A 14456-nucleotide genomic window follows, 5' to 3' on the forward strand; every position below is an offset into this window, starting at 1 on the left:
ATACTTTATCTGCAGAATCAAACCATAAATATGTATCAGCTTGATAGAACATCTCAAATACAAACTCCCACTAAACCAGCACAATCTTAAATAATACTATATCCATATATGAGCAATAAGCTCCTGAAAAGCCTTTAGTGGTATATTCTTAATGATCCAGATCACACAAAATATGGTGTTTGTCCTTATTATGTTCTATGGACACCTTATTACTCTGAACTTTATTTTAATAACAATTAGCTCAAAGTCAATGTGCCTTTGACCTTATAGAGTTCATGTTGTTATTAAAATGCAACCTGATTGATTTATTGTCACAAAATATATCTTTAATAGCTTTCAATACCATTCTTAATTTTTTTTTTCAGCCATATGTGACAAAAAATCTCACAACTAAAAGCTTTATAAGATCAGAATCAGAAATCTTAATGATCTCCAAACATTTTCTGTTTTCTGATTTCCGATAAGTGAACATATAGTATTTTGTTCTCCTTAAATTCCTTATAGCTTATTTGGCTGCATACCGAAAGTTCCTTATATGGTTACTTAAATATCTATCCAACATTCTTAATATGTATAAGTACAAATACATACATGCTTGAGCATATATTAGATTCCAATGTAAATTAAAAATCTTCTATATTTCTTGAATTCTAAGGTTGCTTTTAGGGCAATAATTTAGACACCTTATTTTCTTTAGCTACAAGCTTATCACCTGGTATAGTATCTTTCATGCCAAAAATTTTGAATACTTTATTGATATATCTCTTTTGTTATAATTCAAGAATATTTCAAGAACATTCTCAACATATATTGAATTCCTAATACAAAATGAGTATATCATTAATGGCAAGCAATTGTTCACCAATATAATACCAGGATCATATTCTTACTCCCACTGAACCTGTGATATATACACAATCATCAAAAGCTTTTATCTCAATAACCAAATGAGAATACTTAATGAAAATTGTCTAATTATTCACGAGAAGCTTACTTGAGTATACACATGGATTTTCCTAATTTGCAAATTATATTCTTTGGATCTTTGGACACAAAGTTTTCTCGTTGCACACATAACTTTTGTCATCAATATCATTATTGATAAATGACACATTAGTAATCCATTTGATATAACTCAAGACCATAATGAGCAGTCAGTGTCATGCTTGTCTTGAAATAGTCTTTCAATTAAACCAAAGAAAGTCTATTCAAAATAATAAATATATGCTTTATAAGTAATTCCTTACATGCAAGACATAATGTGCATCTCTCCACATTGCAATTTGCATCCCTTTTGATTATAAATATTTATTTATAACCAATTAGTTTTACACCTTATAGCAATAGGAAAAATACCAAAACTTTATTGTCTCACATCAATTTGTACTCTTTATTTATGATATCAGTCCAGTTTCGAGAGTTGGAACCTTCATGGCATGATAAAAGTTGATTGGATCATCGTCTATCATTCCATTATTTCCTTATGTCCTTTCTCTCATGGATTTCTTTAATGACACCGACCTTTGAGGTTGTTGAGTTTGATTATCTGAAACATTTACCATATCTTGAATGAGAAGTTGTTTGATATTGTCTTATCAAGGTTTTGGATTCACTTATTGATCAATGAAAGTCATGAAAACCTAAACATTGTCAAAAGTGATAGTTGGAATTGAGTTTAACGTCAATTCCTTCTCAAGAACAATATCTATAATAATTTTATTTCTCTCCCAAACTCAACATCCTCAAAATTATTAAAGTTTCTCGTCTCAAAATTGAACCATAATGTGGGATCACAAAAATTGTAGCTTTTTTAATTACTAGAGTATACAGTAAAGTATAGTTCCTTACTATTTTGGAGTTCGTATTCCTTTTATGAGGCTTATAAGACCTCATCTTAATTGAACATCCACAAATAGAATATATCTATATGTTAGACTATGAGTCTAACCACAACCTTAGTTTATAAATAGTTTTAACTTATGCTTTACTTGATACACAGTTCAGAATTTATGTTGTATTCTTAAGTGTTTCTCCCCAAAAAACGAGTTTCATGACGAAGAATGAATTATCACACTTCTAGTCATGTCCTTAGATAAATGTTAATTACATCTCTCAAATACCCTTCATGTTAGGTTTGCCTAGCATTTTGTATTGAAAGATGAAATTACATTTCTTTAGTATTTGTGCAAAATAATCTTAGACGTTATTCACTTGATTCGTCATACCTCCCATGGTAGTGTTAACCATCATAGTTAGTTTCAACGACTTTAATTTTCTTACCTAGTTGATTTGTCAACTATGGTTTAAAAATTTAAAAGAAACATCTAAAGATTAATGCCTTATGAACAAAACAAGTTTCATTAGTCTGAAGACAAGATACTATTATTGATCATTCCATGAAACCATGAGGAAAGATCTACCAAAATATAGCATAAATTCTTAGATAATTAAACTTTTATTTTGTCGCTTGATTTCTTTATGTTTGTTTGTTACCCCTTTACAAAATCTAAAATTTATTAAATCAAGGGATCAAGAATTCTATTAAAAAAAAAGTCCTTCTATTCTCCTTTTGGGAGATATAATCTTAATACTTATACCAAAGTATAATAGAATTTTCATGATTCAATTTATATTTTGTACCATAAGAGAAATTATAAGGTTTCTTTATATGAGGCAAATTTCAATAAATTCATAAATTAAAGAGCTAGTAGAACCAATATTAGAAAAGTGTAAAGCCCGCTTAGTTAATTTGGAAATTATCGGTTAATTATGATTATTTATGAAATTATTTATAGCTATTTAAATAATTTATTATACTGTTATTTATGGAGTTCAGAAATGCATGGTTATGTTATTCAGTAGTTTTCATATTTTGCATTTCCGGTGCCCGGTATTTTGGAACTCGGCGTTTGGCTCAGTAGAAATCATAACTTAGCATCTTATTAGTTTGGGATGGTTTATTAGACATTGGGAATGTCGGGAATGGCCGAGAATTTAGAAGTTCCCAAAAATACCCTTTAGTATGATTTATGTGGTTTAATGGTGGAGGGGCAAAATGGTCTTTTTGCCCCATTAGTGTTTTGTCTTATGTGAGTTATTAAATGGAATAAATGTTTATTTTAATTGATTATTTTGGCTGAAATAGATTAATGAAAAAGCTTTCATTTTATTCTTTTTGTTATTCAAAGTTAAAAAATAGAAAAAAATTGCAAAACTCTCTCTTTCTTTCCTCTCATTTTTGGCCAAGCTTGGGAGCAGCTAGGGCTGGATTTTCTTGATGAATTCAAGTTATTTTTAGCAAGATCTAAGTAATCCTAGACAAGGTAAACCTTGCTCTAGCTTCTTTTCATGTTCTTTGAAATTTTGGATGAGTTTTAATGTGATGCATGCTTGATTATTTGTTATTGTTGCTGCTGTGATTTTGTTGTTCTTACTGGAATTTAAGCATGTTAATTTGTGGTTATTTAGGTTGTTAGTAATGAATGTTAATTGCTTTGCTCAAGTTTGAATTTTTAGCTCAAAATATTGTTTTTCAAAGAGAAATGATTGAATCTGTTGCTGGGTTGTTGTTAATGTTTTTAGTTGATTTCAGAAGCTATTTTAAGCATGTTTAAGTAGAATTAAGCTGCTTGGTATGCATGTTGTTTAGATTTGCTCAAGTTTGAGTTTAGAACTCAAAGCTTGAGCTCCAATGGTGATTTTTGTTTCTGTGTATTCTGGGTTGTTTTGAGGCCTTAGAAATGTTCTAGGGAAGGTTTAGAACAGGTCTGGAAAGTTTGAATCAATTTGGGGTTGAATTGGTTGAGTTATGAAAATTTGATGTTGCTGCCTGCGAGGAACCGGAATTCCGGTTGTGCATCCGGAATTCCGGATGGGCTTCGAAAATTCCCAGAACCGGAATTCCGGTTGGGCAACCGGTCTGCCGGTTGGGGAATTTTCAGAACCCGTGTTTTTCCTCGTTTTTATGTTTTAAGGGGTATTGCCATGCTTTTTATCGATAGGGAAACTTTTAGTTCCTAGTTTAAGTCCCCGGGAAGTGATTTAGCGTGTCACTTATAGCGTTGTGATTTTTATGGTTTTGGAGCCAGTAATCCGCCGCTCAGCTAAAGTTCCAGTCAGGTTGACCGGCACACCTGAATTCAGAATCCAGGTAAGATTAGTATAACAGTATGCATATGTAGATTACATGTTTAGCGTGCATGTAGGAAGCCTGTTAGATTACATTAGTTATGTATATTGGCTTCGAACCATCCAACCCTGTCACGTCGGTACAGGCTGGAGTATGACCAGCAGCCGGAGTATGACCGGTTCGACCGATCAGGCTGACATTTGGTTGGTGGTTCCGTGCTATTGACCTATCCCGTCGGTACAGGCTGGAGTATGACCAGCAGCCGGAGTATGACCGGTTCGACCGATCAGGAGGATACTTGTCAATAGTACCGTCCCTGTGAACGTTCAAAACTCAGTACCATGTTGGACATGGCAGTAGTGGCTCAGTACCGTGTTGGACACGGCAGTAGCGGGACTCAGTATCGTGTTGGACACGGCAGTTAGAATTATGTATGAGTATTATTATGCTTTTCTTACTGAGTCTGTCGACTCACAGTTTACGTTTATGTGTAGGTAAAGGCAAGGCTAAAGCTGATGGGCCGTGAGCGAGCTTGTGAAGATTGTACATGTCGGGGCGGTTAGGCCTGGAGCGTACGATCATCGGGACAGCGAGGCTGATTTTGTAACTGGTCGTTAGACGACATTTATTTTATGTATCAGTTAAACAGTTAAATCTTTTTGCAAATGATTTTATAATCGGGATCCCGAGTCTTTTGTAATATTATTTTATAAGTTTAATTAAAAAGCGAAAATTTTAATTAATCACGTTTTTCCATAAACCTCGTTGATTAGCAACGAGGTGCACAGTATGTTTAAAAATCACGTAATACGCCTATGTTAGTTAGGGTGTTACAAAAAGACTTTTAAATTCTAAATGAACAAGAATGTCCTAATTTATTCAAAATAGAATTCAAAACCAAAACTCATCTAGGTGATGATACTGTATAAGTCTTTTCCAAATCCAAAAAATAACGAGTCTTTAACCATAGTTTGAATATCCTTATAGCCTCATATGTAGATGTTTCACTTTTGCCCCTAAAGATGAATCTTTCATCATCACTTCACTTTTAGTTTCATAGATAACCTTCCATAGTATACTTACATAAGAAATTTCATAAAAAATTACTTATTAAGTATAGTTAGGTACAATAAATTAAATCATTTACAAAACAAACCATAGTGAGAAACTTATTTTCATTAGATATGTCTAATGACATACTTGGAACACTTTAACCTTATTTTAATTCCTTTTGTAAAAGTCATAGATAATTCCATATCTAAAATCTTTTGCACTTTCTTTAACAGTGTTCCATATGCAACATACTGAATTTTATCTTTGTCCTTATCCTTTCTTTAAACAAGGTAGCTAAAGAAGCATATTTGCATCTTTCCTTTACTTAAAAATTTATCTCATTGGCATGAGAACTAACTTTATGTTGGTAGATATAACTAAAACATGAGCAAAAAAATAGAACAAATAACCAAGTGTTCACAAAAGAATCAACATAACAAAATAAGTTCAAATAATGGCAAATCCCATCTCAAGATACCAAACACACCATTAATATCAAGTCTTTGGACAGTAATATTAACTGTAAGCGGTACTCTTGTTGTAGCAATCAAATATTGACAATAAATCCTGTCAAACACTTTGTCAATCTTTGGACTGTACATATTGTTCACATGGAAACCTTATAATTGTCACATATTTATCACCACAAGTATGTGTGCCCTCAAAATAAGTATAATCTTCCTTTGGGCCGATCAATACTTACATGAGAAACACACACACAAACATCTAACATTCCTCATGAGCAATCTACACAAGAGAGGTTGCTTTGGCGACATCATGTTTCAATCAACTCATTTAGAATGAGAGACAAACTTTAAAATTTTAGTATGCCAAATTTGAACAAAATTGATTCAAATGAGTTTTGACTTTATCTCAATATATAATAACACATCAATCCCAAATTTAAAATAATAAATACAATAAATATATACTAAATAACATTTTTACCAAATCCTTAATTTCCATATATATATTTAAATAATGAATACAATAATACATACCAAATAATATCTTACCAAATTCTTAATTCCCATATATATATTTACATAATGAATACAATAAATATATACCACATAATATCTTACCAAATCCTTAATTCCCATATATATATTTACATAATGAATACAATAAATATATACCAAATAATATCTTACCAAATTCTTAATTCCCATATATGTATATCCAAAAGCTTAATCCCCTTAATGAAAAAAAAAAATACTACGAAATTGATATTAGGATAAAAGATATAACATGTATTTTGAATTTATTGGTAACTGTAGTAAAAATTTGGAATGAGTATTGTTGCAATCTCGAGGGTGTGCTACTGTAATTCATAACTTATCTTAAACCATTGATTTAATGGCAATCAAACATCAAGTTATATTTATACGGTAGTCATAAAAAATAAATACATCAATACATCAGAGGAGAACGATATATTATGAAACCAAAACAAATAAATAAAATTTAAACCCAAAAAATAGCATTACTTAATCATCATGATATAAACATATATAAATTTATATCTCAAGCCAAAAAGTGGAAAGTCCATAACCCTAATTTTTAAATTTCCCAAATATCTTTAACATAAACCTTAAATTCTCAAAGAATCAATCAAAAGTGGCTCTTGATACCACTTGTTAGTTTCTATATCACTCATAAAATATGCAACAACAAAATTCAATTCTATAGATAAACATATTACATATAATTATAAGTGTATAACTATAGATCTAAAGAATACCTTTGTTGATTCAAAGAGAAGAATTCAAATGGCGGAAGCGTACCTTAATTCATAGATAGTGATGATCTTAATCCATCTTGTAGAGATAATCTTTGTGGTGATTTTGGGTAATGATCTTCCAAGAAAACAAGACTTAGGTTTTCTAATTTTCTCTCTTGATGGGGGAAGATGAGAATAGAAACTAGCTCTTGTTTCTTGGGGACCACTACCAATTTATAACCTCATAGCTAGGTTATTAATTTTAAGTATTTCTAATTTAGCCCCTCAATAAATTAGAAATATCGCTTAGGGTATCTACACATTTAGCCCATGACACTTTAATACCCAATGACCCACAATTACTAAAATGATCACTTTATTTTGGGCCAAGCTTCAAATAGCAATACACTAATATACATATGAGCCCATATTGAGGATTTTAATCCAACATTATGTTCAATTTCAAGTAAAAACTGAAATGCCACCTATGAAGATCAAAGATGATAATGGTTAAAAATTCTATGAACAAATTAGAAACAAAAACGATAATGAGACAATATACCCTTTAAAGGTAAACTATGAGAAAATAAATTTAGCTATAAAGGTAAACTATGAGTAAATAAATTTAGCTACAACCACAGAAGACCCTACACATAACTCGGACACATTACCTGAAACTTGCATTGGTAGAAGCTCTAAACATAATGATCACATTGAATTACACATGGAATATACTGAAAATTACAAATACAAAGCTAGCTATATACACAAATTATCAAACTTTCATAATTGAAACAATTGAGAAGGAAGAGGAAACAAGTTTGGAAACAAAAGTGATTACAAATCCTGAGGTGCATGAAATTCATATTGGATAGGTTTCCAAAAACAAAGCAACTCTAAAAAATGCCCTCAACCTTTACTCAATAAAAATAAATCAACCATATAAGGTAAAAAATCCTCACCAGCTGATTACAAGATCGTTTGTCTGGATGACAATTAAAAATGGAGTTTGCTAGCATCAAAACATGGAAAAATAGATATGTTCATCATTAGAAAGATTAGACATACACATAGCTACTTATTGGATATTACTTCTTGAGATCATCCTTAAGCTACAAGCAATCTACTTAAAAATGTCATAAAAAAGAAATATATTAACCTAAAAAGAAACTATCCACCAATTGAAATTGTTAATGATCAGCTTGATGACTATAGTGTCTCTCTATTATCAAAAAGCTTGAGGAGCTCGAGAGAAAGTAAAAGAATATGTAAGAGGTTGCCAACAAAAATCCTACAATGAAATCTCATCCATTTTGTACATGATGGTGTTATCCGCATTTTCGTAAGGGTGACATGTGAAAATTAATTAGGCAAAAATCAAGAGATTATTGAGGCTGCCCAAGTGCCTTACTCTGTGCTCTAGGAGAGTTAAAGCCCTATTCTTGCAAAATAGGTTTCTGTGAGATAAGTCTTACTGGATGCAAACCGCAAGAGAGATGCCCGTAAGCTAGCGACTCACTCCACTCTAGAAGCCAAGACCCTATGCTCCCGCAAGGAACATAGATCTTCAACCGAGAAACATCAGTCTAAGGTACGCCTTAAACCCGTGGAAGCTCAGCCTAGTGTGACAGGCTACAGACCCAATGGCAGAGCTTTTTTTGATATATTATCAGAAGTTGTCCCCCACGCCATGCTACCGTGCAGAGCATGCATGTCCTTGTGTACTATGCAATACAATCCGACGGCTAGGGGAAGGGTAATTCAAATGAGAACACCCCTGGAGCGACACGCGTCAAGGCCACATGGAAAATGTGACACCTACCAATCTAACGGTGGGGGTTCATCTTCATGAAGATCCATGAAGGGTAGTCCATGCTAGAGGATCTGCCTATAAATATCCCCAAAGACGCACAAGGCAGCAAGGTTCGAATTCTGTTATAGGCATAAATCTACCCTCCCCGGGAGACAGACTTGTCTATAGAGAACTCACTGTATTGAAGGTGGCTCGCAATATTATAGTACTCGCAGTACTGAAAGAAAGGATCTCGCAATATTAACTTAAAGAGACCTCGCTATATTAAGAAAGGCACACATCGCATATTTGGTGAACTCGCAGTATCAATAGGAAAAGGTGCAAATACATACACCAATCAACGAAAGTCAAAAGTCAAGCATTCAAGGAGCATTCATGACAAACGTTAGATATATTTATAATCGTTGTAATTAATTTTATTAATAAGCATATTATTGTTATTATTTTGTAACGGTCTCATTATGGCCATTATTTGTAACCGATGCCTACTACCTATAAGTAGGGGCTTCCCCCTCCATTCAAGGGGGGCTGATCTGAATAAAGAAACAGAGCTAGAGTACTCTTTTCAACAGTGGATTAGGCAGGCCAAGCCCGAAGCTTCTGCTGAACCACTATACTTTTCTGTGTCTATTTTATACTATTTACAATACTCACACTATATTCTTTGAGTACTCGCCATTCTAAGTGAGTACTCGCATATCTATTATTTGGTATTGAAGCAGCTCTTGAATACTCGCACAAAACTGGTGTTGTCGAAATTTGCTCGACAACAGATTCAGAGGCTTGACTTCACTTTCCATTCTTTGGCTCTTCACCTTGAGACCAAAGGCTAACCCTTTGTAAAAAAAAAACATCCTACTGTAATCCCATTATCAACTTCAAAATATCCCTACTAAGCTTCCTCTTCTTCAAGAGGAACACCGGGGATTAGGATAAAAGTCCATACTGTTTGTATTTGTATAAACAACCACTAGCCAAAGAGCCTAATAAAATGGACTCGTGGACTAAGGATAATTAATGCCCAAACCACGTTAAAACCTCTTGTTTGTTACTTTATTATTTATACCTCTATTACTTTCTTAAGCTCTAATATTATGTGGTTTCCAAAAATCTTGATAAATATTTTGGTGCTTTTATTGAGAGCTGAGGAAATAGATATGCATGGCAGCTACTGGCACACGCCCATCCGGAAAAGGCCCGTGTAAGAAAAGAAGGTAGACCTCTTAACGATTCATCGAGGTTTGGGCAAAGGCCAAAAATGTAGAGATCCGAGGTGTTTCCCAGAACAAGACGAGATGCCTCAGTCTACTTAGGAAAGGTGGCAAAAATGGCTGCGTGCGACCCTAACACGCCTGCTGCATCGACGTCCGTCCTTATAAGCTCAAATCTGGCCAAGCAACTCTTTGAGGGAAAGATCAACCACCGATATCCTTAGGCTCAGATCGCTTACCATCTCACCATGCACAAACGGAGTAGGGTGAGAGGTATAGGTACCAGTCGAAGGAGCTATGACCCGATGTGGTTACGATACCCCACATGTGTGATTTTATAAACTAGTTTAAGACTAGTAGAATTTTAATTATTAAAAACCGTGATAATATTAAAAACTTGACTGAAATAAAATATTAAAAACGGACATTATAACGACATAAAAAGTGTGTTTCAGGGATCCCTGTTACAAAAATTTTGCTAAAGAAATATATACGACAACCATTTAAACATAAAATCCAAATACACAGCAGATACAACCAGCCCAAAACAACTCCTGGCAACTCAGCACGCAGGCCGGTGAGGTCAATATGTACATTGCTGGAGAAGACTGCCACCTCATGGTTGATCTAGTTTTTCTTTGCCTTTACCTGCATTACATAGCACCCGTAAGTCACAAGGACTCAGGAAGAAAAGTAATAATAACAATCATATAGTTTAGTATTTGAATATTGTCATTCATACACAATAAGAATCAAACCATCACACATTTTTCATAAGATGAAATCCAAATCACTACTGGCATCTGCCACGAATAAACATCAGTATACACATATTTGGTAGTACCAAACAACTATACAAATAATGGAATTCATATCAATTTAATCATATAAGCCATCTTCAAAACATCATGTTGCCTAATCAGGCAAGTTGATGCTTTAATCTAATAATATTGTTGTAACACCCTAACTAGCATAGGGTGTTGACGTGATTTTTAACGTACTGTGCAGCTCGTTGCTAATCAACGAGGTTAATGAAAAACATGATTAATTAAAAATTTTCTTATTTAATAAAATATGTATAACATAGTATACAAAATACTTTGGGATCCCATTTACAAAAAACATTACAAAAGTTTACTAGTTCCTTACAAAATATTTGTCACCCAGCTACTAACTACAAAAGCACTGTTGTAAAGCCCGCTTAGTTAATTTGGAAATTATCGGTTAATTATGATTATTTATGAAATTATTTATAGCTATTTAAATAATTTATTATACTGTTATTTATGGAATTCAGAAATGCATGGTTATGTTATTCAGTAGTTTTCATATTTTGCATTTCCGGTGCCCGGTATTTTGGAACTCGGCGTTTGGCTCAGTAGAAATCACAACTGAGTATGTTAGTAGTTTGGGGACGGGTTTCAGACATTGGGAATGTCGGGAATGGCCGGGAATTTAGAATTTCCCAAAAATACCCCTTTAGTATGATTTATGTGATTTTATGGTGGAGGGGCAAATTGGTCTTTTTGCCCCATTAGTGTTTTGTCTTATGTGAGTTATTAAATGGAATAAATGTTTATTTTAATTGATTATTTTGGCTGAAATAGATTAATGAAAAAGCTTTCATTTTATTCTTTTTGTTATTCAAAGTTAGAAAATAGAAAAATTGCAAAACTCTCTCTTTCTTTCCTCTCATTTTCGGCCAAGCTTGGGAGCAGCTAGGGCTGGATTTTCTTGATGAATTCAAGTTATTTTTAGCAAGATCTAAGTAATCCTAGACAAGGTAAACCTTGCTCTAGCTTCTTTTCATGTTCTTTGAAATTTTGGATGAGTTTTAATGTGATGCATGCTTGATTATTTGTTATTGTTCTTCTTTGTGATTTTGTTGTTGTTACTGGAATTTAAGCATGTTAATTTGTGGTTATTTAGGTTGTTAGTAATGAATGTTAATTGCTTTGCTCAAGTTTGAATTTTTAGCTCAAAATATGGTTTTCAAAGAGAAATGATTGAATCTGTTGCTGGGTTGTTGTTAATGTTTTTAGTTGATTTCAGAAGCTATTTTAAGCATGTTTAAGTAGAATTAAGCTGCTTGGTATGCATGTTGTTTAGATTTGCTCAAGTTTGAGTTTAGAACTCAAAGCTTGAGCTCCAATGGTGATTTTTGTTTCTGTGTATTCTGGGTTGTTTTGAGGCCTTAGAAATGTTCTAGGGAAGGTTTAGAACAGGTCTGGAAAGTTTGAATCAATTTGGGGTTGAATTGGTTGAGATATGAAAATTTGATGTTGCTGCCTGCGAGGAACCGGAATTCCGGTTGGGCAACCGGTCTGCCGGTTGGGGAATTTTCAGAACCCGTGTTTTTCCTTGTTTTTATATTTTAAGGGGTATTGCCATGCTTTTTATCGATAGGGAAACTTTTAGTTCCTAGTTTAAGTCCCCGGGAAGTGATTTAGCGTGTCACTTATAGCGTTGTGATTTTTATGGTTTAGGAGCCAGTAATCCGCCACTCAGCTAAAGTTCCAGTCAGGTTGACCGGCACACCTGAATTCGGAATCCAGGTAAGATTAGTATAACAGTATGCATATGTAGATTACATGTTTAGCGTGCATGTAGGAAGCCTATTGGATTACATTAGTTGTATGTTGGCTTCGAACCATCCAACCCTGTCACGTCGGTACAGGCTGGAGTATGACCAGCAGCTGGAGTATGACCGGTTTGACCAATCAGGCTGACACTTGGTTGGTGGTTGCGTACTATTGACGTATCCCGTCGGTACAGGCTGGAGTATGACGAGCAGCCGGAGTATGACCGGTTCGACCGATCAGGAGGATACTTGTCAATAGTACCGTCCCTGTGAACGTTCAAAACTCAGTACCATGTTGGACATGGCAGTAGTGGCTCAGTACCGTGTTGGACACGGCAGTAGCGGGACTCAGTATCGTGTTGGACACGGCAGTTAGAATTATGTATGAGTATTATTATGCTTTTCTTACTGAGTCTGTCGACTCACAGTTTTACGTTTATGTGTAGGTAAAGGCAAGGCTAAGGCTGATGGACTGTGAGCGAGCTTGTGAAGATTGTACATGTCGGGGCGGTTAGGCCTGGAGCGTACGATCATCGGGACAGCGAGGCTGATTTTTTGTAACTGGTCGTTAGACGACCTTTATTTTGTTTATCAGTTAAACAGTTAAATCTTTTGTAAATAATTTTATAATCGGGATCCCAAGTCTTTTGTAATATTGTTTTATAAGTTTAATTAAAAAGCAAAATTTTAATTAATCAGGTTTTTCCATAAACCTCGTTGATTAGCAACGAGCTGCACAGTACGTTTAAAAATCACGTAATACGCCTATGGTAGTTAGGGTGTTACAATTTGGTATCAGAGCCGCCAGGTTGTCTTCCGAAGATCGTCACGACATGTACAATCATCATCAGCAGTTAGCTCGGTTCACGGTTCAGTAAGCCTTTATTGCTTTAGTAGTTTATTTTATTCAGTTATAAAAAAAAAGAGAAAAGAAAAGCCTGTGAGGAAGCATGTTAGTAGCCTGATAGTAGAATAGGCACATGTTTCGTTTTTAATTTCCAAATTAAGCGGCATTAGTAAGCTCTCCTTGAATACGACCTAATATGCCAACTCTTGGTTTCGCAGGCGGTTCTAATCAGATGGACGCCAGGCGGACTACCAGGAGTCAGGGCAATTCCGTGGGGTCGAACCAAGGACAGGGAGCTCAGTTTCCCCCACCTGTTAGGGGCCGAGGTAGAGGTTCCTGAGGCAGGGCTCGTTGTCGGGGTGATGAGAACCCGCCACAGGCTGCCCAGGCTCCCCCAGCCGATCAGGGAGCCCAGAATTGGGAGTTTCGGTTTGCGGAGATGCAAGCCCGGATTGAAGAGCAAGACCTCGAGATTCAGAGGTTAAGACGGCAGGGTGCTCCTGCAGTTCCTGTGCCCGTAGTTCCAGTGGCACCTGCCCCTGGTGCCCAGGCCGAGATAGTGGTGGCGGCCCATAGATTGCAACCTCTGTACGAACGGTTCCGGAAGCAAGCACCTCCGGTTTTCCTGGGAGGTCCGGACGTGATGAAAGCCGAGCAATGGCTGACGGTGATCACCAAGATCCTGAACTTTATGGGTGTCACCGGTAACGACAGAGTGGTGTGCGCCACATTCCAGTTCCAGGAGGATGCGCTGGTCTGGTGGGACATGGTGTCTCTGATCCATGACGTCACCACCATGACCTGGGAAAGGTTCCAGGAACTCTTTAATGCAAAATACTACAACGAGGCGGTCAGAAGCGCCAAGAGGAAAGAGTTCGCTCACCTGACCCAGCGTGAGAACATGAGCGTCACTGAGTATACTACTCAGTTTGATCGGTTGGCGAGGTTAGCCTCGGGAATTGTGCCGACCGACTTCAGCAAGAAGGAGAAGTATCTGGACGGTTTGAATGCCAGGATTAGGCATGATTTGATGATCACCACAGACGACAGCACCACCTATGCTCAGATGGTGGAGAAGGCACTGCGAGCTGAGGGCGCA

The sequence above is a fragment of the Cannabis sativa genome, chromosome 2 (assembly GCF_029168945.1).
Source record: "Cannabis sativa cultivar Pink pepper isolate KNU-18-1 chromosome 2, ASM2916894v1, whole genome shotgun sequence".
Taxonomy (NCBI): domain Eukaryota; kingdom Viridiplantae; phylum Streptophyta; class Magnoliopsida; order Rosales; family Cannabaceae; genus Cannabis; species Cannabis sativa.